The sequence below is a fragment of the Equus caballus genome, chromosome 30 (assembly GCF_041296265.1).
Source record: "Equus caballus isolate H_3958 breed thoroughbred chromosome 30, TB-T2T, whole genome shotgun sequence".
In the NCBI taxonomy this organism is placed as follows: Eukaryota; Metazoa; Chordata; class Mammalia; order Perissodactyla; family Equidae; genus Equus; species Equus caballus.
This window is the reverse complement of record NC_091713.1, coordinates 21,455,222-21,483,016: the sequence shown is the minus strand read 5'-3', so window position 1 is coordinate 21,483,016 and position 27,795 is coordinate 21,455,222. Positions and strand designations below refer to the sequence as shown.

At 37.6% G+C, this 27,795-nt stretch overlaps 1 long non-coding RNA gene across 1 annotated transcript; it reads left to right on the top strand.

Moving 5' to 3' along the window:
- Positions 1 to 313: 313 nt before the first annotated feature.
- Positions 314 to 27,795, top strand: LOC138921602 (uncharacterized). The gene is made up of 3 exons (XR_011434298.1): positions 314 to 478; positions 12,596 to 12,686; positions 26,457 to 27,795. It is a non-coding gene; the product is annotated as an uncharacterized lncRNA (long non-coding RNA).

The window sequence follows — 27,795 nt, the reverse complement described above, 5'->3', positions numbered from 1 at the left end:
CTTTCCATAAAATTAGGTTGCTGAAAGGACTGAGAAGGGAAAGAATAGTCCCGGATGAAGTGGAGCTGGTGAGTGAGGGAGTCCACTCAGATGAGAAAGCATTGTCAGTTCTCATAGTTGGACTAAAGGAACTAGATAATTCTGCATGTTTTTCTTGGTCTTCCTAATGTGTGTTTATTCAAATAGGGGGAAAAAAAGTAGACTATCACCAGGGGATAAAAAGTGAAAATAGGAAATTATTTTGGTGTTGTTTTGCTACTTTGACCTTTATTTGTTGTAGGATAAAGGCTTAAGATAATTGTTTTTGTTTTAGATGAGAGTTCTTTATGATATGCTGAAGAGGAGTGTAAGGTAAATAATAAAGTAATCAAGAAGTAGACAAGAGACACCCAGCTAGACTCTCCTTCCTTCTGGAGCCTGCCTCAGGGACAGCCATGAAGCATTTGGACAATGGAGAGAAAGCAAGTGAAGCTGGAAGGTAAGTGAAAGATAACGGGTAGCCCTGGGGCCGATACTCCAAAGAAGCTGAAAATCTCTGCTAATTTATCACGTGGTCTGTGCCATCCATTTCTGCACGTAGCCCAAACCCATTACCAGTTCAACTCCTTCCCTCAACACACATTTCCTCCCTCTGCATCCCGCCTTAAACAGAATAGGATGAGCAGGGTACTACGCATTTTACTAAGGCATCTGAATTTATTCAATTCCACACTTTGCTCAGGTGAAGGGTTTGGGGTCTTGTGCACTGCTCATAGCTGGGGGTTTGGTTGGGTTGCTCGGTTATCATTGTATGTTCTCCATTAACAGCTAGACACTGTTTTCCTTGGCCAAAGCGGCCAAGATTTATTCTTTGACTCAGGGACTCTGAGGCACTGTGTATAATGTTTCATGGGTATTGGCTCTTAATGCACTGCTACTGAGGACTGAGGGAAACAAAACGTAAGACTCTCCTGCCCAGTCCAGCTTCATTGGAGGAGGCGGAATTCCCTAGTGAGCGCTGCCACCCTGCTGATTCAACTGCCACTCAGACTGCCATCAGAGGTTACTGGCTTCAGGCTGGAAGTTACAGGAAACCTTTCGGTCTCTACTTGGTTATTTATAGAGAAGTTTATGGGATTCTTCCACAACTTGAAGGAGGAAAATCAAACAAATGTCACCTCCTATTATCGTGGCAGCTAAGTTCCACTCTGAAAATAGAAGCTGGAACCTTAACCCATTAACTAGTAAACCAATCCACTGGTGTGTTTATATTTTAGCAACACTTTTACGTTTAAAAAAAACTTCTTTCCTATTTTACCCCTGTAGAGAATTTTCCCTGATCAAGCCCACCCTCATTTGCACCCTTTGATATCTCTTTGCTAATGTTTTAATAATGGACTTCAAGTGTTCAGAATTGGATTATTCATAATGCTTTCCCACCTTCCTTTATTCCTTCCCTCCTTCTGTTCCTTCCTCCCATCTTCCTTTCCTCCCTCCCTTCCTCTACCTTACTCTCCCCCTCTCCCTCCCTTCGTTCTTTTCTATCTTTCACAAACACTAATCTAAAACTTATTATGTGCCATGCACTCTTATAAGAATTCTAATCCTTAGAAAAACTCTAAGGGTAAGAACTGTTATTAATCCCACTTCACAGATGAGAAGACAATTTATGATACACTGTCATCACTGGTCTATGCATGACTCTATTTTATTTCTTTATTTACTCATTTTTGTTTATTTGCTTATGACTTTGTTAGTAGTAAAAACCACCCAACCCGAGAATTAGATCATGAACAATACTTACATCTACCTGTGTGATCCTCCCCGTCCCATTACTTGCTTCATTGCTCTAACATGCCGCATTTTGTGTTTTTAGTATTTTCTTGCTTATTTGTAAAAATAATCTTAGCACCTGTCTATGTTTGGTCAAAAAATTTTATTGCTTAGTTTTAATAATGTTTGAACGTTATGAAGAATATCATGCTGTGGTCATTTGAGAAGTTACTATCACTTGGTGTCACTTATCACATGAAGCTATGGTTCACTCATTTTCACTGGCATACTATATTCCAGGGTATACCACAATTTATTTCTTTGTTTCCCTATTGATAGTCATTTATTATCTGCCCTTGCTATTATAAACAGTGCTATTCTGACTATTTTCGTATGTTTCTTGGGGTGCACAAATGTAAAAATTTTCCTTGGCAGATGCCTAGAAAATTATTGAGCCATAGAGTTTGCGAATGTTCACCTTTAAATGATAATGCCAAGTAGCTTTCCAAAGTGATTGACCAATTTACACCAGCAATATATAAGAAATTTGGTTGATCCATATACTCTCCCCCTTTTGGTATAGCTTTAATTCTTGCTGATAAATTGAGCATAAAATGGTATCTGTTATAGTCTTAATTTGCAATTATATATCTCGATTTGCTGATCTGTATTGCTATAAAGAGGCTGGACATCCTTCCATATGTTTTTAGCTATATATTTCTCTCCTTCTGTGAAATATCTATTCCTATATTTTGGTCTTTCATTCTTTTAATCTTTTTTCTATTGAGCTGTTTGACCTTTCCATAGTATTTTATAGGAGTTTTTACATATTCTTGATACTAAACTTTTGCCAGTCATATACATTGCAAATGATTTTCTCTTGGTTTTTAACTTGCATTTTCACCTTCTGTAAGAATTCTTCTGATGAATAGAATTTCTTAATTAAAAAGAGTCAAAGTCATAAATCTTTTCTTTTATAGTTTGCACTTTTTGCGCCTGTTGAAGAAATCCTTCCCTACCCCAAAGTCGGAAAGATATCCACCTATATTTTTCTACTGAGTGTTTTAACGTTTGCTTTTGACATTTAAGTCCCTAATCCATCTGGAGTTGATTTTTTGGGTAGGGTGTCAGGGTGGGATCCAAATTCATTTTTTTCCAAATGGACAACCAATTTTTCCAGCTCCTTTTATTGAATAATCCCTCTTTTCTCCACTGAAATGCCAGGCCACCTCTGTTCTCATTAAACTTCCCCATATGCATGGATCTATTTTTGGGTTCTATTCTATGCCACTGGTTCATATGTCTACACCTGCAGTGTGTATTTTGGTAAGAACACAGGACTTAGAGTCAAAAGATCTAGTCACTTATAACCGAGGGCATTTGAACAGACCATCTGACTATTCTCCTCAGTTTTCTCATTTGTAACACATGAATAACAATTCCTACCTCATCAGGATAACATGAAGATTAAAGAGACATCTGTGAAACTGTTTTATAATCTATAAAATTCTATAAAGTACTCTATATTGTTATTTGTTTTATAAATATTCTCAAAGTGTTTCTTTTTCCTTCTTTTATTTATTTATTTTTTTTTGTCTTTTAGAAATCTTTTGGTTGTTAGTAACAGAAAACCTGACTTACCCTGGCTTTAAAAATAAAATTTAATGGCCCATGTAACATAAATATCCCGGCGGTAGGGCCGGCCTTAGGTGACACTTTAAACAACGACTCTTGAGAGAGTCCACAGAAACATTTTTCCATCTCTTCTCCCTGATTCCTGCAGTGTCACCTTCATTTTGAGACCTTATGGTGGCTGTCAGCAGCTTTTGGGGCTGCATGCGTCCTTATTCACATTCAGCCTTGAAACAGCTTCCCTCCAGGTGGCTTCTGAAAAAGAGAGAGGAAACTTCTTCCCCAGACATCCCAGGCAAAGACCTCGGTCTCAGGTCTCATGGGCCTCATCTGGGTCATGTGCTCTGTCCTGATCCAAGCACTGGGTGGAGAAGCTGGGATGTGAGGGTGAGGCTCCCTTTCTCCAAAGCATAGGAACTGCATGCTGGGGAATTAAAAATCTGGTTACTGTTACTAAAAGGAAGCAGAGAATGAATAGTTGGGCAAGGGAGACATCCATAACAAATAATCACTACATTTTAATTTTAATTTTTTAATACAAAATAGCACATATATATGGCCACAGATCAAGTAGTGAAGAAGAGCTCAGAGTGAAAAACAACAGTTGCCTTTCTTACCAAGCCCACTCACTCCCAGAAAGACATTCTTTAACCCCATCTGTACTGGATCCTCCTGATGACTGCTGTCCCAACTCTAAACAGTATTTCAGACCTCTGTTTCTTTATGAAATCAGGCTTTATACATTTATACCTTCTACAATTTATCCTTTTTACAATACATTTGTACTTCTCCATCCTTATTACTCACTCATTTCAAAGTTTGATAGTAATGTTATGATTTTTAAATATTTTACTGTTTACCTTTGCAATTTTAAATAATGTATCTCTTTCTTTTTCCATCAATTTCAATTAGTATCTCAACTTTCTTCTCTGAAGAATTTTAGCCACCTTTTCCCTCTCCTCCAGTCACTCCCTCCTCCTTTCACTTCCTCTTTCTGTCCAGATGCGTTTTGAATTTTGCATTGTCAAGATTGTGAACACTCGTTTTCTGTCCTTCAACAATCAATAGGTCTTTTCTGCTCTGTGCATATTACGAGTGGAATTTGCAAAACTTGTTCACCATCTGCCCACGTTTTGTGCTGGAATAATATTCCTTTTCCTGTGCATCCAACATTACTTAAAGTAGACCCCTCCACCACTCAAAGTAAAACATTCCTAGCAGCAAGTTAAATAGAATCCATTTTATTATATTTTTTCAATTGTGCTTTTAATTTGTGTATTATTAGGATGATGACTTTCTAAAACGGATTTCATTTTTCTTAGAATTTCTAATTATGTTTGTTTTCTGTTTTTGTCCCTTCATTCATAGCTTCTATTACATGGAATCCTGCCCACCTCCACTCCCAAGAAACCCCCTTTCGTGGGTTTCTTGGTCCACCTACACCAGCCAGCATGTTTTCTCTCCAGGCCTGCTATATAGTGGTCATTTAGGGACTCCCCTTCTCTTCTATCCTGCGTTGACTCCACTATCCTCTGAATCTCATGCCTTTCATTTCTTGTATCTTTCCTCCTATTGCTTGACCAAAGTCATGACTTCAGCTAACTTCCTAAAAGAAATCATTAAAAGGTAAATATTGCCCTTCCTTGCTTTCAGAAAGTGTCTTTATTCTGTTCTTACACCTGATGGATGTGATGGCTCAGAACTTTGAGGGCACATGCTTCATTTTCTTATAACATTCAGTTACTTATGAGAAGTTCAATATCAATCTGATCCTTATCCCTTTACACATGGCCTGTTTTCCCTTCCCAGAAGATTTTTATGAACATTTCCTTATCATTGATACACTATAATTTAATCAGAATATTTCATGTTGTTTCATTTAAATTCATCTTGCTTAGAAGCTGGTGAGCCCCTTTAATCTGAATATTCTGGAAAATCTCTTGTGACATTTAAAAAAATAATCCCCTCCTCCTATTTTCTCCATTCTTTTTTTTAGGTGTCATATATCATTCATTTGGGACCACCTGAATTGGTCTCATGATTTTGTTTGTTTGCCATAATTTTTATTTTGTTTAGCCATACATACAATAAAGTGAACTAATCTTCTGTGTCTATACGTGTATACACTTGCATAACCACCACCTGGATGGAGATATGAAATGCTTCCAGCATCTCGGAAATCAATACCCTCATAACTCAAGGTATCATCAGTTAACTTTGCCTGTTCTTGAACTCTGTATAAATGGAATCATACAGCATATACTCTTGTTTGTCTGGTTTCTTTCACTCAACATGTCTGTGAGTTTCATCCGTGTGATTTGGAATATCAACAGTGGTTCTTTTTTAATTGCTGTAGAATATTGCACAATTTACTTATTAATATTCCTGTTAATGAACATATAGGTTGTTTCTAGTTTGAGGCTCTTATGAAAAATGCAAATGTGAACATTCTTGTACGTGTCTTTTGATGGACATATGTACTAACTCCTCTTAGGTATATAGCTAGAAAAGAAATGGATGGGTCACTATATTTAACTTTATAAGAAACTGTCAAACTTTGTCCCAAAGTGGCTGTACCAACGTACACTCCCAGCAGCAACATATGAGAATTCCAGTCACTCCACAACCTCACCAAAACATGTCACTGTCAGTCTTTTTATTTTTGGCCATTCTGGTGGGTGTAAAATGGTATTTCATTATGGTTTTCATTTGCATTTTTCTGATGAGTAATGATATTGAGCACTTTTTCATATGCTTGTGGTCCTTTGGATATCTTCTTTTATAAAATGTCTGCTCAAATGTTTTGTCCATGTTAAAATTGAGTTACATGCATTTTCTTATTGATTTATAAGAGATTTTATATATGCTAGACACAGTTTTTAGATATGTATATTGCGAATATCTTATTGCATTCTGTGGCTTGCCTTTTAACTCTCTTAATGGTGTTCTTGTATGAAGAGAAGTTTTTAATTTTAAAGAAATCCAAGCTCTCAATTTTTTCATTTATGGTTAGTACTTTTTGTGTCCTATTTAAGAAATCTTACCCTACCCCCAAGTTTACGAAGATATTCTCCTATATAACCTATAGTTTCATCAAAAAGATTTATTTTTTTACCTTTCAATTTAGGTTTATAATTCATTACTAACTAATTTTTCTGTGTAATTTGAGACAAGAGTAGAGGCTCATTTTTTTTTCCCATAGAAACATCCCATTGCTTCAGCACTATTTTATTGAAAAGGCACTCTCTCCACTGAATTGCAGTACCACTTTTGTTGTAAATCAAGATATTCTATATGTGTGAGTCTCTTTCAAGTCTCTCTATTCTGTTTCATTTATCTACTTGTCTAGCTTTGCATCAATACTACAGTGCATTAATTACTGTTTTTACTATGAATCTTAAAATTTAATAAGTTAAATGCTGCAATATATTTTCTCAAAGATTTGCACCTCGGCTAACAACTGTTAGGAATCTTCTTTTTCTTTTTTTTTCTTCTTCTTCTCCCCAAAGCACCCCCAGCAGATAGTTGTATATTCTAGTGGTGAGTGCCTCTGGCTGTGCTATGTGGGACTCCGCCTCAGCATGGCCTGATGGGCAGTGCCATATCCACACCCAGGATCCAAACCGGCAAAATCCTGGGCTGCAGAAGTGGAGCATGTGAACTTAACCACTTGGCCACAGGGCTGGCCCCTGCAATTTTTTCCTTTTATTTTTTTTTCCAAAATTGTCTTGGTGATTCTAGGTCTTTAATATTTCCACATATATTTTAGAGCCAGCTCGTCGATTTCCGTAAAAAGTCTTGCTGTTATTTGTTTGGGATTGCATTAACTCTCCAGTTAAATTTGAGTAGACTTGAGGTTGTAACAAAACAGAATTCCCAATCCATGAATATGGTATAGCTCTATATCGATCTCCAATTATTTTAGGCATATTTATTTTCTCTCATAAATGTTTTATGATTTGGTCTTGCAAAATTTGCATTAGATTTATTGCTAGATATTTGATAATTTTTACTGCTACTGAAAATGGTATTTTAAAATTCATTTCCCATTTATTTCTCTCATGTATAGAAGCACTTGAATTTTGTATATTGACCATGTGTCCAGTGTTCATGCTAGCTTCATTTTTTATTCCTAATATTTCTTTGTAGATTATTTTGGATTTTCTATATTCCCAATTCTTTCATCTGTGAGTAGCAATGGTCTTTTACGTTTCTTTATATTTTTCTTGTGCTTTCTCTTTTTTCTGCCTCTTTTGCGTATGTACTGGGTAATTTCCTTAACTTTACTTTTCATGAACTTTTAGCTCTTAATTCTGTGATTCATATTACTAATCTTTAAGAGCTCTTTCTTGTACTCTGATTTTTTTAGAGTATCTTGTACTTGTTTTGTGGATGTAATACTATTTCAAATTACTCAAATTGTATATATGTTTGTTTTTTAAAAAAAAAAATCAGCTCCTGAGCTAACATCTGTTGCCAATCTTCTTCTTTTATTTTTTCTCCTTCTCCCTGAAGCCCCCCAGTACATAGTTGTGTATTCTAGGTGTAGATCCTTCTCGCTCTGCTATGTGGGATGCCGCCTCAGTGTGGCCTGATGAGCGGTGCTAGGTCCATGCCCAGGATCTGACCTGGCAAAACCCTGGGCCACCAAAGCAGAGTATATAAACTTAACCACTTGGCCACAGGGCTGGCCCTTCAAATTATATTATTTTTATGTTGTTTTTGTTCCCTGAATGATTTCTTTTTTCCTCTATGATAGGGTTTCCTGTTTTGTTTTTTTTTTCAATCTTTCTCGTTTATTCCATTTGTTCTCATATACCTATTGATCCTTTCTTGTCCACTCATATTTAAGAAATAACTGCTTAGCTAGTAAGAATTTCCTCTGCTCTTATGTCTCTTTTGCCTTCAATCTCTCTCTTCAATAAGAGTATGCCTGACTACCCAGCGTGAGATAGAGCAGAACATGCAGCTGATCAACTTTCCTTTGCAAAAGTGAAGAGGGAACATTCTTAGACTATTTTTCCCTTTCTCTCATAAGAATGTAAGGAGAAGGACTTAAATCTGTGATGTCAATATCTACACTAGGCATTTGCCTAAATGCTTATTCCATTTCTTTAGAGAAGAAGCCTCCATGTTTGGGTAAGAAATGACAGCCTCACTGCCTGTGCCAGGTCAGGGAGGTTGGGAACAACTATTTAGAGTCTGATCCTACAAACATACGTATTGTCACTTCTCTGAAGCTCCTTTGGAGCATATTCTGAGCAGTGGCTTTTTCATGCACTATTTCCCTCAAAATGTGCCTATCCACTGTTCTTTCATAGGTGTGTTTATTACCTAGTAATCTCTACTCTCCCTATCTGCCTCATTTGCTTTGCTTTTTGTATATACAAGTATATTTGTGTAGATGTATATATGCATATATAATATGTGCAATTTTATATATATATAATTACATATACACAAGAATATATATGATATGCAGATTTTATATGTTTGTGTGAGAATACATATATATAATAGTTTTTATTGGGATCTTGAGAAGAACATAAGTCTGCTTTCTTGAACTAGATACTTAATTTTTTCTCATACTACCTAGTCAACTTACAAATTTAAACTTCTTAAAATTAAAATATTAGTTTTTGTAAATTTTATTGAATTATGTCATTGGTGGGAGGCAATTCTCCATCGATCTCTCATGTTGTTGCAGATCTTACCTGACAGCCTTTTGTTCAGGGCTCTCTTTTCAAAGATGTTTGTATAGTGAACAGCCTTGGAAAATAGAGATGGCATATTCTTCTGGAGCAGAAGACAGGCCTGTTTGCTGTCCAAAAAAATAAAAGTAATACCTATTTCCAGGACAAAGGTTGCAACAGTTTACTAACAACCATTATAAAAGACTGGGATTTCCTAAACTTAGTTCCTGAGTTGTGATGCTAACCTCCAAGTGTATAGCATTCACCTGGACTGGTCTGTGTCTCCCTGTGGGGCTTCAAGGGCAAGGTAAATCACAGGGACATGAAGTTCTATGTCCGCTATGTCATGAATAATAGAGTCTTTTGTCTCTGACCCAAGAGCATTGTGTCTTCTGCCATAACCCATGAAATTATGGCAGGTTAATTTGTTAGCTTGCAAATAGAGTAAAATTTCAAAACTATACATGGGATAAAGAAGAAATCTAAAAAAGTGATTTCAAACTAATCGAGATACCAAGATTTATTAAAATATAAGTTGAAGTCATTTATTCCACCTTCTAAAATTTGATTGCTGTCACTATATTTGGCCATGAGAGTTTATGATGTTCATTTTTAATTTCATTTACAGTCATTTTAGAGGGGATTCTAGAGGGATTAGAACTAAAGTACTCAATCTACTATACTGAACTAAAATCCTACATAAATTCTTTAAAGTTAGTATATTAAACAACAGAGAAACAGAAATTAAATCTATTTAAAAAATTATCTTGGGGTGTTGGAGCTGAAAATGTGCACAGAGAAAGGCTTCTTTTGCAAAGCTCCAATGCTTTTGTCACTTGCACATATTTAGTCTATATGTTGATGCTAAGATTAGTTTAAGATTTTAATATATGGGAATAAAGTCATTGGAAGCATAGGGACAATACAAAGCAAAAAGACTAAATGTGCTATAAAAGGGTTGTGTCTGAGTAGAGGGAATAATTTTGGGTGATATTTCCCTATATGCATAGTTTTTGATCATAAAAATATTACAAACTTAATTTTGTAGAGTGTAGGATAGTGGAGAAGAATGAATCATAAAAACAAAATCAATCTGAGATCAAAAATTTATCTAAACCAATATCTAGGGAATATATAGTGGCTAATTCGGGGAAAGGCCAGTGTCCTGCACCATCTTGTCCCCTAGCATGTAAATGAAAATTTGTATTTCTAATATTGACCTAAAGGCTCTAAAACTTCTCAGACAGCAAAGAAAGATGCAGCTAGGTTTACTACATGGGACTTTGCTAAGGGCATTTTATAAGGATTATTTAAAAGCGTTGAAATAAGAATGATTTTCTGACTAACCTGCAATTAACCATAACATTAACTTACCCCAATTGTTCCAGTCCCTTAAAATTCTGTGCAATTACAATCTTCCCAGTGTCTCACTCTCACCTCCCTAGGATTCTTTGCCAGTGTGTTATTCTATATTTTAAACTACCAAAATACAGTCCAGTGATTCAAAGCTGAAGAAGACAACTCAACTTCTCTCTATGCTTTAAGTAACACTATGATGTCTGGCTCTTTGGGAATCTGGTTAGAGACATGTCCCAGTATCCTGAGTATATTGAGTTACTGTGGCCCAAGGACGTGATATTAATTTATGGTTCCAAAAGCACCAGTAATATTCTTGGTTATCTCTGTCTCAGTCAAGACCTAGAATGTGAGCAGCTGTTTACAAGACACGACAGAGGACACAGAAGAAAACAAGATCGATCTTTGAGAAGGTTACCACTCAGAAGGTAACCAGATAAGAGAAGAAGGTCTCTCAGAAGAGAGGCCAGATATAAACATAGCAAACCATAAAAGATCGTGTTAACAAGTTGTTTTAGGACTTTCATGTGGGATGAACTGTGCGGGAAGGTGAAGAGTAAATGTTCAAGGGAATCAGAAAATACAGTCATAAATTTGAATTACATCCATATTTTTATACCACTATAATAAAGTCCTCAGCTTGAGACCAAAAGAGATTCAGATGTGTCTGAGGACATCTGGCAAAAGGGCAGTGTCAGCCTCTGAAAATCTATTTGCGTGAAGACTGAGAAATCTTCTGGGAGAGACTGGTCCTGAAGGAGGGAGGATCCAGCGTGACACAGTGACTCAGTAAAAAGACCTTAGTCATTGGATGAGGAAGCTGATTTTGGATACAGCAAATCTGAGATTTATCCCCAACTTAACCCCAATTGGGCTTAGTCTGAGAATTATGGAAAGCAAGCAGTTCTAAGTAAATGCTGAAATAGTTGTTTTACTTTGTGACATACGCAACTCTGCTTTGGGATTCCCCTCTAGCAGAACCAAAGAGAAAGGGAAACTTTTTCCCCACTGCTTTTCCATAGGTCATCACACAGGGGTGGCATCCTAAGGACACTAGCATGGTGCCCGGCAGAGTCAGAACTTTGTCTCCCATGCCTTGTCAGTAGTCTGAACGTGGTTATTCAAGAGGAAAGGCCATGCTTTTGCATCAGTGACAGAGACCGGGTACCCAGCAGTGGAATAAAGGTAGCTTCTGAGACAGGCTTTTATATCCAGCTCGGCATCAACAGCCACCAGTAGGAGACTGCTGAACTAGCAGAACCACAAGTGAAATGCCAAACCTGGCAGAGCAGAAATGTACCTGTCATGTCTAGTAAAGCAGCAACAAGCTCCACCTAAAAAGTGCTGTGCCAAGTACCATGAGACCTGACTTATTTGTGGCCATGTGAGACTACAGGGCAAGACTCATTGCAGGGCAAGAATTTCTGGAGACCTAGGAGACCTATGTCAGCATAAAAAGGCATGAGATAATGGCATTTAGGTCTTTAATATTAGCATACTTCATAGCTATCTACAAGAAGGAGAGGTCATGAGAAATCTAGGCTACACAATTAGTTATTTCTCAAAGTAGGAAAAATTGCCTTTAGCTGTGATGTTCAAGATTAGGTTTGTAACAAAGCCAAAACTGCCATAAAGCATATATAAAGAAATAGAGTCTAAACGGCCTAGGATGATTATCTATTCTGTAAAAACTTTAAGGAATTACAATCTTAAGATGTTACAATGGTAGAAATCAAGTAGACCAACCCTCTGATGTTCAAATATGAAAGCAAGGCCCAGGAGAAAGAAAGCCAACCACTGTCTGGTGGTGGAACAGGCAGTAGAACAGAAATCTTCTGACTTCCAGTCCAGGGCTCTTTGAATGACACCATAAGGACTCAGGGAAACCAACTGAGAAATAATAAACTTGAGCTTGTGATTCCTGGAAAGTGTCAGCAAATTGCCTATAGCCATTCTGTACAAATAAAAACCAAGCTGGGAATTTGTTTAAGAACTGTCAAAATGCTCTCTCCTTGAATGTGAATGTGTTTATATGTATTTCTGTCAGTTTGGAAATGTACATTCCTGAATTGATTTATGATATAACTCCTTAAAAATTAGAAGCAACATTAGAATTAGCTTCAGAAGAGAAAATGGTTGCAGAATTTTTTATTTTCTCTTAGGAATGGATGAAGAAAACATGACGGGAAATGAAGAAAGGAGGAATGCAAGCAAAAACAAGAACAGGAATGAGGAATAAAAATATGAGAATAAGTAAGTAGAGGAGAAAAAGCCAAATGAGAAGTCTGGAGTCTCCACATGAATGAGATGGGTGGGTAGAACTCTATCAAGAGTATATTGAACGTGAAGTTCGTCTGTTTTAACTGGTGTAATTTACTTGACATAAGTGACAGACCGAAACGGAAATAATAATCATCTGTCAAACAATCAGTTTGACTGTTTCTTGACTGTCCTGGCTATTGTTTTCTTTTTTTAACTTAACCTGCCTGTTTCCTTGACCAGTCAAGTCAGAACAGACACCCAATTTGTACATGTCAACACGGGCTCTCTCTTGAGTCAGTGGCTCAGAGTCTGAGTCACTGCCCTGAGAAGCTCAGATCCCAGCTTTTCTCCTCTTCTAAATTAGAATGGGATGGCCTCTGTTTATACTTTCATTAAATAGAACCACATGATTACAACCTTTCCACTGGGGGGGTTAGCAGAGAATTTATTAGCATGAGCCAGTATCCTTGACTGCATGGCTGCTTTACCTGTGAGCCATCCAGTGGCTGAGACACACTTTTGATTTGCTATTTTTCCTCATGAGATATGGTTTAGAGGGTTACTTCTAGGGGCTTCTAGGGCTTGAGTCTATGTATTGAAGGGAGAGAAAAAGATATGAGTATTTCTTTTACTTGACTCAGCTGTCTCTGTTCCTCCTATGTTATCAGAGATTTTTCATTTGAAGCCCAAAGTTTCTCTTTCACTTGTCCTGGGAAAAAATAATGGACAGATTCCTGGGAAGCCATAGTGGCTTATTAATCTGAGATCTTTTATTACATGTGATAATCTAACTGGAATTTTCTTAAGGGTCTCTTTTTTTTATTTAAAAGGTCCTATCCCCTTTGAATTCTTCTATATCCTTTGAGAGCCAGCCTCTGTCATGACCTCCTTGATCCCCACCCTCAACCCCATCTGAAAATCCACATACTCTTTGGAATTAATCTTTCCCTTCTCTGTGTCCTTACCACTTGACTTCTGCATTTCCCGCTGTGTATCATGTCATGTCAAACAAATGTGATGGTTCCATGATGATAGGAACTGTGTTTTAATCTAACAGCATAATGAATATTTGTTAAATTAAACTGAATTGCAGAAGGCTAAGGGGGAGGCCTGAAGAAGAGATAGGGAGAAGAGTAAGACAAGGTCATTGGTAGTTGAAGGGAATGTAGAGAGAGAAAGAAGATGGGACGAGATTATTTGGCAATATCATAGGAGAGGATACAGCGTGATGGGAGGTACTTGCAGGAAAGACAAAAGGATGCTCAGAAGGTGGATGACTAGGATGAAGACAGAAGAGGAAGAGGTCAGAAGTGAGTAAAGTGCTGCAGTCATAGTAAATGCCATAACTGATATCCTTGATGGTATCTCCCTCCTTGTGGGAAGAGAAGGAAGAGTAGGAGAGCAGGGAAGGGCAATCATCCCACCCCAGGATATCTGTTCTTCCCCCTTTCTCCAGGCAGTCCACCTTGTTTCTCAGGGTCTCCAGCCTCAGCCATGCCTTGCTGGTTCTATACCCAGACTGCATGCAAGAGGTTCAAGCCTGTTCTTATCCCATAGCTCCGCCACCAGGTTCTGAGATGAAATTCTCTGAGTCTATTTCTCCTTTTAAATATAGACAAAACATAATTGTTCTTAGATTACGAAAATATACAATTAACATATAAGTGTGGCCTTATAGTTCACCCGTGTCTTAGTGAAAATATAGATATATAGAATGGATACAGGAGTGTCTTTTGACTTGTTATTCCCCTTCTCTTATGAACAACTAATGAAATTTATTATGAAATCTTAAAAAGGGTGTTAAATCTTTGATAAATTGAGGAGACGTTGTACTGCTCAGAAGCGACAGGTGTTGACAATGAAACCAACAGGCCAAGCAAGAAACCTTAGGGTCCTAGGAAGAAAATATAGGGGTGACAGAGAGCAGCCTGGACCAAGCAATAATCTTTGAGTATTTATATGGGACAGAAGGTCCTCCATCCTAAGGTCCCATCCTGCCAGCCCCTTGGTCTCGTCCCTCAGTAGCCTCTGTTCCTACTGCTTCATTGTCTCCAAATCTCCCAACCTCTTCCCCAAAAATGGGAACCATATAGAGGAATTTGAATAGATGGCAGTCCCTGACATCCCCTGATGGCAAAGTTTAGGGAGGAAACAGGGGAAAACTGTAGTTCTGTTATTTCAGGGGAAGTTGAAATACAGTAGTTGTCAAATGGCTTCATATAGGTTATCTTATTTGATCTTGCAATAACAACCCAGTGAGAGATAAAAAACAACTTTTTACCTGCCCTCCTCCCCACTATTAAGTTAAAGAAATTTAGGGCTAAAAGATTTCTGGGAATTGTCCGAGGTCACACAATTGGCGTGAGTACAGCCTAGTCTTCTGTCACCAAAGGTAGTGTTAGTTTCACCACCCCTCCCTCCTTCTTGGTTCACCCATAATGGTTCTATGCTATTAAGATGAGAACTATTTATTGGGTACATTATGGGTCAAACAGACTTCTGTGAACTGAGCTGACCTGGGAAACTAACCATTACGCCTGACTTTATTTCATTGGAAAAATTTGGTCTGGATTCTAAACAACTGATTTACATACAATATTTTAGTACACAGCTCATTCTAAATTGGGGACTGCCTGTACTAAGCTTCTAGCTTCTAAGGATAGAAAGATAGTCCTTTTTATTTTTCCTGTTCTGCTTTTGGAAACTACCAACAAGGGTGCCAATTAGCACCAGATGAGACAGGGACTGTGTGATGTGGAACTCCGACCACTGGGAACTGGAACGAGTCCACTAATGTATTAAGCAATCGAAGAGCCAGAAGTTGGGCAGGATTTGAGTTTGGCACAATGTAAAGTTCTGATCTGTAAAGGCCCAACTTTATACACAGAATCTGTCCCTTCTCTACTCATCGCCTATGAGGAACGGCAAGGGAACCTGGAATTTGAAACTCTGGTACCCTTGAGGATACATAAACATTTAGGTGCATACTATCTTTTTCTCTGAATCTTTCTCCACTTTGAACTTGAATTAATCTTCACAGAATAATAGTAGAGGTGTAAATGCCTGTTGTCCTGGAAACTGGATTTTTAAGTATATAGTTCTTACTTAGCTGTCTTTACATTTCTGAACATCTTGATTTTTGAAATTATAACTTTGCATATGTACAAAGTCAGGAGTGGCATTGAAGTATCAGTTAGCTAACCTAAATTTGAAGGTCATGCAAATTGAATTGGCATATGTTTACTGAAAACATAGATAAGTGAAGCAACATAGGAATTCCTATTGATATTATCCAGAGAAGTGTCCATTCTTTTCCTCACCTAGCTAGTTGTGTGCCTCTGGTGCCAATGAATAGACTACAGCACAGTCCATTTGGCTTGCTGAGTTCTGTTACTTACCACTCACTACATAGTTCATCAGCTTTCCCAGGCAGTGATCTAAGTCACCTTGGAGACAGCTGAACACAAGACAACTTGAACACAGTTTTGCCTCAGCCTGATACAAACCTGCATTTAATAGAAATGATCTTAGTTAAGCTTCATCCATAAAATTAGTGGGTTGGATTTGAGCAATTTATCCCGACTTTTTTCTCATTATGGTACACATAGAAAATGATACTATTTGTAGAGCTCACTGGGCTAAAGAGAGCAGACAACTCATGTCCAGAGGAAAACAACTGTGAGCTGGATGTACTTCAGGCCCTGCCCAGCCAACCCAATGGCTGATGGAATTAATATCTCAGCTCACCTGGAGCCCATAGGTAGTGTACCAGTGTGTTGATGCCTACCACGGGGCACATCAGTTTGGCAGCTCTGGAGTAAGGGATATTTACAGATGCCTTGGAGATTCCATGACTACTTTTTAGCATAACTTCACTGGACTTAACCACTGGTTTGCGATTTGGGCACCGTGGCCCAAAGCCTTCTAGAACATAACTGATCCCAGAATCTGATTCTCTTGGTTAACATCACTGATAAGATACCTAATGCTGGGGTGACCAACTGCCCCAGTTTGACAAGGATTGACAGGTTTCCCATGACATGAGACTTTCAGTGCTAAAACTAGGACAGTCCTAGGCAAACCACAAACAATTGGTTCTCTACCTACTGTGTATTAAAATATTCTGTTAAAGAACCAAAGAAAAAACGAGACATAGTTTCTGCTTTCATGGGCTCAAGTGTTTGTTGCGGTCTTCCCAGGTCATTGGAACCAGAGGCAGCAGCCCCATGAGCTGGTCATTGAATCCAGGTCTATGGTTTATTCCTTTCTGGAGTTGTTTTTGCCAGTTCAAAGAGGAAATAGTGGGCTGAAATCAAGTGGCATGACTGAATGACTAGTGTTAAGCAAATGATTCGTGCGAAGGCTTTATTGGAAACATTCAGACTTATAACAATAGTAGTTCTGACATGATTACCTCTTCCCTGAGAAACTCATAAACATGGCCTCTAGGCTATACTACTTTTCAGCAGCTGCTGGCCCTTTAATTTAATTATAAGCTACAAGTAAGCTTCTTAAAGAGGCAATGTGCGTACCAAACAGTGTCCAGAGGACGCTCTGTTCACAAAATTTAAGACAGTCAGCACTATTGGAATTACATGTTCTAATATGAGATGGATGGACTGGTGTGGGAGAAATAAGAGCCACCACCCCCCTTCTCCCCCACTCAGACTTAAACCAAAATTGTTTTTGAGGTTCAAAAATATTCACACGACAGCTTTCTATGTTTGGCTGGTGCAGGCTAAACTGCAATGCCAAAAAAATGGTTTCTTCTATCTTTTATGCTAATGTGGATATCAGAGGACTTAAGAGATTCCACAGCCCTGGCTCTCCACGCTCCTGCAGAGCTACTGTGTGTATTTCATTTTTGACATCTATCACACGCGTATGATGTGCACAGAAGCAGGCTTTGCCCTAAAAGAATGAGAAATGAGTAAGATGAAATCCTTCCCTCAATGCACACATACCTTGAGGGAAAAGCCACCTAAGCAAGCAACTTTCACCCAAGTCAGAATAAAATCAATACAATAGAAATGTGAAAATAGGAAGAAGGAAAGAAGTGGCATTTGAGCCGATAGCATTTGTCAGGGTAGGGTTCATTCACCATGTCAGTGAGAAGGGTTCTAGAAACAAACCATAGGAAGTCTTTTCTCTTGCAATAGCCCATCAAAATTAGCATGCCCTTGCTTTCCTGACAGCCATATCACATATAAGCTCCCTTTTTTGAATGGTCATTGAGCTTGAAGTCAGATAGACTTGAGTTTGAATTCCATCTCTGCCGTGTGTTACCTATGTGACTCTGGGCCAATTATTTAGCTTCTCTAAGTCTATTCCTGCACTATAAAAGGGAATGAATAACAAAACACAGTTTTATTAATGTAGAAAGGTAAAATGAGATAATATATGCAAGAGTGCCTTATACAGATCTTATACAAATTAGGATATATATCTATATCCTATAAATATATAGATAGAGAGAGAGATTGAGTTCTCAGGGTCGCCTACATTTTCCCTTCTGGTTTCTTATGAGACTCACTGTGTATACTCCAAACTTAAAAGTTTTTGTAGTGAGATGACTTGTACTGACAGCCTGGTGTGTAAAAGCTCCCATTTCTTTTATTATTAGGGAAACCAATAAATGCATTGAAAACTTAGAGCTCGTCAAATCAGATCCATTGTTTCAGTACAAATGTCTTGTTATGTGGGAGATGTGGAGTTAAAGATGAGTGGAAAGGGTGCTGGAAAAAGAAAGGGAGAAGACATATTTAAGTATGCAGACAGCCCAAAAATCTAAAAAGGCGAAGTATGAATCTTATTCCAGAAGACTAAGTCTTCAGAATTAAACAGAAGCGATCACAGTTTTAATGCTCAAAATTCCAGTGAAAACCAGTAACTATTCCTCTTTTACACGTCTTTTATACTATCTTTGGGTTCTGAGTTTTTGGTCTGATGGAAACAGAATGTTCAGTGGACATACCAAGCACCATTTAATATGACACAACTTTATCTGGTGGAGAAACTGTTGTAGGGCATTGCAATGTGGCTTTTGCAACATGTGCAACATTTTGGCACATGATACAGATATGGTTGCAATAATTTTTTCCTCTCCTGAACGTATTCCAGAAACTTATTTAAAAATCTATTATGGGCAGAACTGGACAATGGTTCAGGGCTAGCAAGTGGGATATGATATCTGTAAAAGTCAAGTCTCTACTCCCTCCTCCTTTACCCATCGTTTCCACTGCTTAATTTCTTTTCCATTAGTAATATTTTTTTCCGAATACCTATTTCAGCTTTTCTTCCTCAATAAATATCCATCTTTAGCAAGGACAAAAAACCACACTCTTATTAAAACTGCAAAGACAATATTATGTTTTCCCTTTTAGACTCAAATATGGAGAGAAGCCATAGAATAAATAGATCTGGGTAAAGGAAGAAAGAGGCGCAGAGCGACAAAAGAAAGGAGAAGAGCCAGCATCATCTCCATCCCCTCCTTTATTGACCCACATTCCATTTTCTCCTTCAAGTCTCTGGCCAGTTACAAATCCATTGAGGGAAGTTGCTATGCTTTCTACCTGATTTCCATTGCATTGGAAGGAGGCCAGTGCCCAAGACACATTTCAGTGTGTGACTTAGAAACTTCAGGGGTTGAGAAATCCCTCCGAATGATATTGGTAGATAAGTAACAAATCACATTTCCATCAAGTCTTTTTTTTAAGTATCCACATCAATTTCCTTGTGCTGAATGAGTCAAATACTTACAACTCTGGTTCTGTCATACTTGGCAGAGTAACACTACATTTATTGATTTTTTTTTATGGTTGAGAAGAATTCTATGATCTTCAGCATATTTGCCTTGTTCTGTTACTGGTTCCATCTCTTTGGGATTTTTCTCTAAATTATCACAGTGTCCATTGTCGTCAGTTTAAGTGGTGGTTATAGTAGGTCTATTATTTTTATGAAATGCTTAAATTCCTTTTAAAAAACCTTTAAGGACTTAACTAATGAATTCAACAAATGTGTGTAAAGGGTAACCTGCATCTATTAATTCATTTGTTTATTCATTTATATGACAATATTTATTGAGCTCCTACTATGTACACTTTTATAGACTTTGGGAATACAACAATGAAAAAGAGAAAAGAAAAAAAGGACAATCCTTCCAATTATGAATTTTATAATCTGCTGTGATAAGACAGACAATAGACATAATAAATAATTGGATTATATAGCATTTCAAAAGTGGTTAAGTGCTATAGAGAAAAACGGCTTAGAATAAAAGAGATGGGAGGTGCTGGATAGAGTGCTATTTTAAATAGCATAATCATGAGTATCTGAGAAGGTGATATTAAGCCCTGAACAAAGGGAGTAAAGGAGTAAGCCAAATGACTATCCAAAGGAATACTACCCCAGGCAAACTCTGAGGTGGGAGCATGCAGTGTGCTAGTTACAAAATGTGGTCCTTGACTTTATGTGGCAACTTGATTGGGCTAAGGGATATCCAGATAACTGCTTACACATTATTTCTAAGTGTGTCTGTGAGAGCGTTTCTGGAAGAGATTGGCATGTAAATCAGTAGACTGAGTAAAGATCACCTTCACCAATGTGGGTGGGCATCATACAACCTGTTGATGGCCTGAATAAAAAAAGCAGAGGAAGGGTGAATTTGCTTTCTGCTTGAGCTGGGACATCCATCTTTTCCTGCCCTCACACACTGATGCTTCTGGTTCTCGAGCCTTGGACTCAGACCAGGACTTACACCATCGCCTCTCCTGGTTCTCTGGCCAACTGGGACTAAATTATATCGCCAGCTTTTCTGGGTCTTCAGCTTGCATGTGGCAGATCTTGGGACTTCTTGGCCTCCGTAACCATGTGAGCCGATTTCTATTTCCTATAATAAATCTTTCTCTCTCTCTCTGAATATATATATACTATTGATTCTGTTCCTCTGGAGAACTCTAACTAATACACAAGATAATACCAGCCAGACTGGCCAACCATATTATTTCAGGCTATATGGAGAGTCAGAGACACAATTTTCCCATAGCATTTGAAAATCAAACTAATAAGACATGTTCCAATAAAATGCTACTCTATTTCTTTCATGTTAGGCTCAGAAAAATTTTATGCTAAGTGAAATCAGTTTTCCTTCTGTTTCGATTTATCAATTGGTATGCACAAAACACCATAACAATATGACGACAGAGTGTTATCATTATTCAAAATCAGGTTATTAGTTTTTGTAAGATAATGAATATACACACAGAAACACAGATGTTTGCTTTTGGAAAAAGTAAACGTTGGAATATATTCTATAAACATTGTGTAAGTTATGATATAGAGTTACATTTTATAGGCAATTTTATTGGTCTTCTATCCATCAGCCAAAAGTCTCAGGTGCTTAGGTTGGTGGAAAAATAAGCTACTGTCTGTAGAATTTTCAATAAAACAGTCAAAAAAAGAGGTTGATGTTAAAGAAAAACTGACATAAAAAATAATATTATTTTAGAGACTCCATGATTTTTTCCTTTTTATATTATGCACATTAGACCAATTTATAAGTTTATTTCTCTCAAAGCATTTAGATTTTTCCAAAATATCAATTTGGTCTTCAAAGTGAGTTTAAATTAATATCTAATAAAAATATACTTTAAACTCTTGAAATTGCTAATTATTTTTTAATCACGTCTTTTTTCGACATTTTGCTTCTCTGCATGAAAAACCTCAAAAAAGACATTAACAATGGTAGAAAGTGATTCTTGAGTCACCAGCAGAAGGAAAATTTACATTTTCAAAGGGGACTGTAGGTAAAACTGATATAGTCATGTTTTTCCAAAACAAAGTAGGAGAATTAATTGCAAATAATTAAATTGGGTTTCTAGGCTAAATGATAACTTTTAAGAGCTGACATCTGATCACTGAGCTCACCTATCCAAATAAGCGTCGTATTAGTTGGTCTGTTTTTCTTTCATTATATTTGAAGCTAGGAAAATCTAGATGGAATAACCAGCCTCTCACTGACAACTTTGTTTTTTTCCACTGCAAATGAGCTAATGTTCTGTACTCTTTCTTTCTGTGTTTAAACAAAACTCTAAATAAGTTCTTCTACAATTTACACACACATATCCATACACACCCAACCCAAGAGTAGATAAAGTTAAACTTAAGTAACCTCCTTAGCTGGGAGTCAACTCACAGGTCACCCCCTTCATCTCCCACACTGTTGTCACACCAAGGCTCGAAGACCTCCATCATGACCTGTGGAATCTTCTCGTGCCTCCCCTCCATCAAATTTATCCCTCTGAGTACCATGTTCTTTAAGTTCCACTAGGTAGCTGGCTCATGTGCTGAAGGTAACCCATATAAATGTGACATTATCATGTTGCTTCTGACATGGCGATCGTCACTAGGGCTTCTCTGAGATAATTGCCGCAGTGAAGCAGGAAGAGCATGATATCAGAAAGAAGAGTGTGTTGACTGAACCAGTAAAATCTTAGCGAGAGAGAGGACCAAAAAGACAAGTGAACATCAACAGGAAACACTCTCATTGACTTAGACCAAATACACTAGATGCTGAAGAACCTTTTGGTTTCAAAGAGGACTGGAGAAACTAAGGCTGATAGGTACTTATTTTAGTTAACTAGTTAATACAAACTTGTGAAAATGTTAGGCCAACAAAGGATTAGTCTTCTTCCACCTCAGTCCCCAGGTCCCATCAACAGAAAGGAGTACTGTTAAGCATAACAGTACTTATACCTATAGAATGTAGGTATTCTATGCCTATACAGAAAGGATATCTGTGTATAAGACATCGATATGTGTTTGTATGTATATATAATACATAATATATAGAATAATATACATATATACTACACACAAGGTACAGAATTTGATATATAATTTACATATACAGATATATACATATAAATATTATATATCTGTGTATATATATGTGTTTGTACATATATATGAAGCACACTGACCCCACCCATTGCTGGTGTTATTCTAAACTGACTATCTCAGACTTTGAAAACCTTCTCCTTTGGATTATTCGATCCTCTGGATTGCATTTGGGGAAATGGTGCAGAGGGAAAGGATTCTAGGACCAGACCAAACACAGCAGTGGGATTTTCCCCCATGGAACGGGGATGGAGAAATTGATACTGAGAAAGCTTCAGGACACAGTACTTCTTTAGGGACAGAAAGCAAAGACATATGTCAGGGATGAGAAGAAGAGCTAACAACGGTGGCTCTTTATGGAAATCCTGGCCTTTGCTGATCTCCAAGCGGCTGAGGGTGCATACACATTATTACAGACAGTCATTCCAGAGCTCCAGGAGAAGAACAACAGCAAAGCAAGCAGCAACTGACAGTGTCTCTGGTCATGACTGTGAAGAACATGAAATACTGAGAGTCAGCTGCCAAATGAATGAACCTGGGAAAGAACTAAGACTATCCCCCGATTCCCTAAATAGACTAGAAGAAAGCTTCCAGCGGCTAGTACTTGGGATCTAGAAGGTGTACATGACTACTTAGTTTACAAATTGGGGTCCATTTAACATTATATTGTAAGATGTAGGGAGAATTCCTTTTTGCTTCTACATTCATTATTGGGCCTATAAATATGGTATGCTGCAGACAGCTCACATTGGCACATGAGAGCCACTTATTAAATTTTCAGAAATTTTATAAGCCAGCTGTTAAACATAGTCATTATGAAAAATTAAAGTGCATAAACCTTCAAATAAACAATTGCATTAAAAACAAAGATAATACATTTTCAAAATTCAACTCTTCCTAATTATTTTACTATTATCTATGCTCTCGAGTTTATTTACATCTGTTGTATCTGCATGATGGAAACAGTATGTGCTACTGCATATCTCTTCCCAACTTTGCTTTTAGTTGCATCACATTGGCACCTTGAAAACAGCTAAGGTGGGAGTATCCACGCCACAAAAATTGGCCAACACTAAAAACCAGGGCTTGATTTGTTTTGTGGATTGTCTAGACCACTCATTCTCAACCAAGGTCAAGTTTGTCCTTCAAGTGCTCAACATTTGGCAATGTCTGAGGAAATTTTTGGTTGTTACACTGGTATCTGGTGGGTAGAGACCAGAGATGCTGCTAAACATCCTATAATTCACAGGGCAACCCCTCATAACAAAGAATTATTCAGCCCAAAATAACAATAGTGCTGAGGTAGAGAAACCTTAGTCTATATCTAGTAAAGCGATGTAGAAAATGTTAATAGTGTAGATTACATTTAAAGTTTCATGTCTGTACCTGTTACACTGGCCTATGTCTGCCGTCCCTCCCTGTCATCACATCAACTTCAGCCAGCCTCTGTTTCCAAAATTCCCCAGGCAAAAGGCAGGCATCAGTCCCTCTGTTCTCAAAAATTCCCAAACTTGAAAGAATCCACATCAAGCACTCTTGAATGATCTCTCACTGTGCTCCACTCTTGTTTCACAGCAATATCTGGCATATGACCCCCACGTTGCTCTTGCAGCCCCCTCGACTTTGCTTGGTGGAGACAGCAGCAGCAGCATTCACTTATTCTATGAATTATCTCCAGATGTAATCCTCCAATATATTTCCATCCTCCATTATATAGATTGGAATTAGCTAATGAGATGTTGGTCTCAGTGGCTTTGCTATCTCATGATGAATCTTAAAAGTTGTGTTTAGAATGTGCGTACTTAGAACTCATTGCTCTTGGCTTTGGGGCTTCGACTGAAACTTGAAATAGTTGGAAAAGTTCCAGTCCACATCCTATTATATACACTTAGAGTCTCACTGCAGAGCTGGAGAAAATAAGGCTCTGTTTATACAAAAACATTTAGCAAAACTAAAACAAATCTGCCATTACTGTGAAATATATGGTGGACGCCAACCAAGGCCTCTAAGGTTGTACAACTCAACCTGGGAGTGGTCACCTGCCTAAAACCAACCAAGGTTCCAAAAGGAGACTCTGGCTTTCAGTATTTGGACAGAAGGACCCTTTGCACATAGAAGACCCATAGAAAGAAGCCAACTAGGCACTATAGGTTGGGGTCACTCTCTGGACAATCAAGGTAAATAGATTCAGTGGTTACACCAGGCCAGCAAATCATCTCACTGAGTAAGAAATTCACACGATGACACATGCTGAGTTTGGATGACATATCCCATGTGGTTATCTCCCCTTGGCTTCTCCCATTGATCACTGTGGAGCCACAATCAGTTTCATGCGCTACCTCAGTCTGCACAGAGGTGGCAACATTAGCCAATGTTAGTTTTCTTTGAGGAAGCAAAATAAATGGTTATTTGCACAAACTTCTTAAAGTTCAACAAAAACAATGGTCAAGAAAGTAGAGAATAAAATGAGTGGATTTGAAAAATCCACGTTCAAGAAAGAAAGAAGTTCTGTGAGTCAACGATCTGAGAAAATGAAAACCATAACTAAACAAGTAAAGATGTTCTTTTTCCTTGTATCCAAAATGCAAGTAGTTTGTTGTTTTCTTTTCTAAAGCACTCCAAGAAGTAGCCTCTTGTAAGTGCTGACTTTAGAAAGAGATTTATTAGAGGTAGGAAAGCTCTAGTCAATGCCTTACCAAAGCAGTAAGCACAAGGAATTTACTTTCCATAACAATTTCCTTATATATATTTTTAAACACTTTAGTAAGAACATACACTCTAGAAATGTTTAATGGAAATGGGTGTAAGACCCTAATTAAAACAAGGAATAAAAAGTGTTGGCGAGGATGTAGAGAAAAGGGAACACTTGTGCAGTGTTGGTGGGAAGGTAAATTGGTGCATTCACTATGAAAATAGTACAGAGGTTCCTCAAAAAAATTAAAAATAGAACAACCATATGTTCCAGCAATCCCACTTCTGGGTATTTATCCAAAGGAAATGAAAACACCGACTCAAAAAATATCTATACCCACATGTTCATTGCAGCATTATTTATGATAGCCAAGACATGAAAACAACCTAAGTGTCCATAAATAGAAGAATGGATAAAGAAAATGTGAGATATATATATATATGTAATATATATATAATGGAATATTATGGAGTCATAAAAAAAGAATGAAATCTTTCCATTTGTGATAACACGGATGGACCTTTCACTTATCTGTGGAATCTAAAAAAGAAAAAGCTCAAACTTATAGATGCGAAGAATAGATTAGTGGTTGCCAGAGGCAGGGGCAGGTGGGAGGTGGGCAAAATGAATGAAGGGGGTCAAAAGATACAAACTTCCAGTTATAAAATAAAGAAGTGCTAGGGAAGTAATGTATGGCTTGGTGACTATAGTTAATAATACTGTATTACATATCTGAAAGTTGCTAAGAGAGTAGATCTTAAAAGTTTTCATTACAAGAAAAAAGCTTTGTGACTTTGTGTGCTGATGAACGTTAACTAGAATTATTGTGGTCACTATTTTGCAATATATACGTATATCAAACCATTATGTTATACCTCTGAAACTAATATAATATTATATGTCAATTATATCTCCATTTTTTAAAAAGACCCTCACTATAAGTTTGGAAACTTAAAAGATACCATATGTTGAAAACTAAAATATTATCAAAAACTGCCAGAGACATAGTGGAACTGTCTAATCACAAGTCATTATAACTTAAAAACTACTTTATTCATTGTTATGACAGCCAATAGGGATTCAAGGAACAGGCATATAAATCTCTTCTTTAATGGTGATTGCCAGACTTTTGCCTCCTTCTGTACAAATGTTTTTCTTGTTTTCATCTGAAGGTGTGAGAAAACTAGACCAACGAGTGGAAGAACAAGAAGTCATATTTAAAATTCATTTTTAAAAGTGGAATGAGTATGGAATATTATACAGTCATCAAAAGGAATGAAGTACTAACAGGTGCTACAACTCAGATGAACTACTAAGTGAAAGAAGCAACACAAAGGACTATATATTGTATGATTCCACGTACATGAAATATCCAGAATAGACAAACTCAGAGAAAGAATGCAGACTAGTTGCTGCCAGGGGCTAGGGAGAGGGTGGAATGGGGAGAAAGTGCTTGATGGGTAAAAGGTTTTATTTTGGAGTGATGGAAATGTTCTGGAACTAGACAGTGGTGCTGATTGCACAGCATTGTGAATGTACTAAGTGCCACAGAATTGCTCATTTTAAAACGGTTAATTTGGAAATAAAAAGGAAAACGAAAAAGGTGGAATAAGTAGCCTCAGGATTTTTGAGTTCTCCGTCCCTAAAGTTGTTTGCTCCGGCATAAACTGGAAGTTCACTCATTAGACATGCAGTGACAGCAGTAATCAAGATTGGAACAAAATGAACCAAAGTTCCTTCTAGCTTCAGACTATGATATTCTGTGATGATTTGACATGATTCCCAGAGCTCTCAGAATAAAGACAAAAATCTTTCATGTGACCCACAAGTCCTTCATGATCTAGGGAGACAGACGCCTGCCCACCCCCAGGCTCATCTGAGCCCCAGCTTCCCCTAGTTCTAACTGCACTACTTGCTTTCAGTCCCTCATACTCACCATCATCCCAGTTTTCTCTGTATCTTTACACGTTTCCACTCTGTAATACACCTTCGTCTCTTTTTTTAATTGCGGCGTAATCGACATATAACATTATATCAGTTTCAGGTATACAACATAATGATTTGATATACGTATATATTGCGAGCCCTCCCCTCTTTATCTGGTTAATTCCATTCATCCTCCAAGTATCATTCCTTCGGAGAAGACTTTTTTCTTTCATTACACCAAGACAAAGAGGTTCAAGGATAGTGGAACTGGGAGAGGAAAAGGGAATAAAGTAGGGAAACCACTGCAGAGGCAAAAAGGACAAGACTGATGGTATCAGGGGTTAAGATTCATTGAATTTTGCTGAAGGCAAAATTTCTTCTTTATTTAACTTATCATGATTTGCGTAATTTACCTAGTATAGTTTATATACTAGGCATTAAACTTTATTATATTCAACTCTAATGTCATTTCGTTGTCTGTCTGCATGCTGCTTAGAAACAAATCTTATCTTTCTATGCTACACTTACCTTCTCCAATGCCTTATGCGTGGTCAGCATTCTCTCTAAATAAATATGTATGGAATT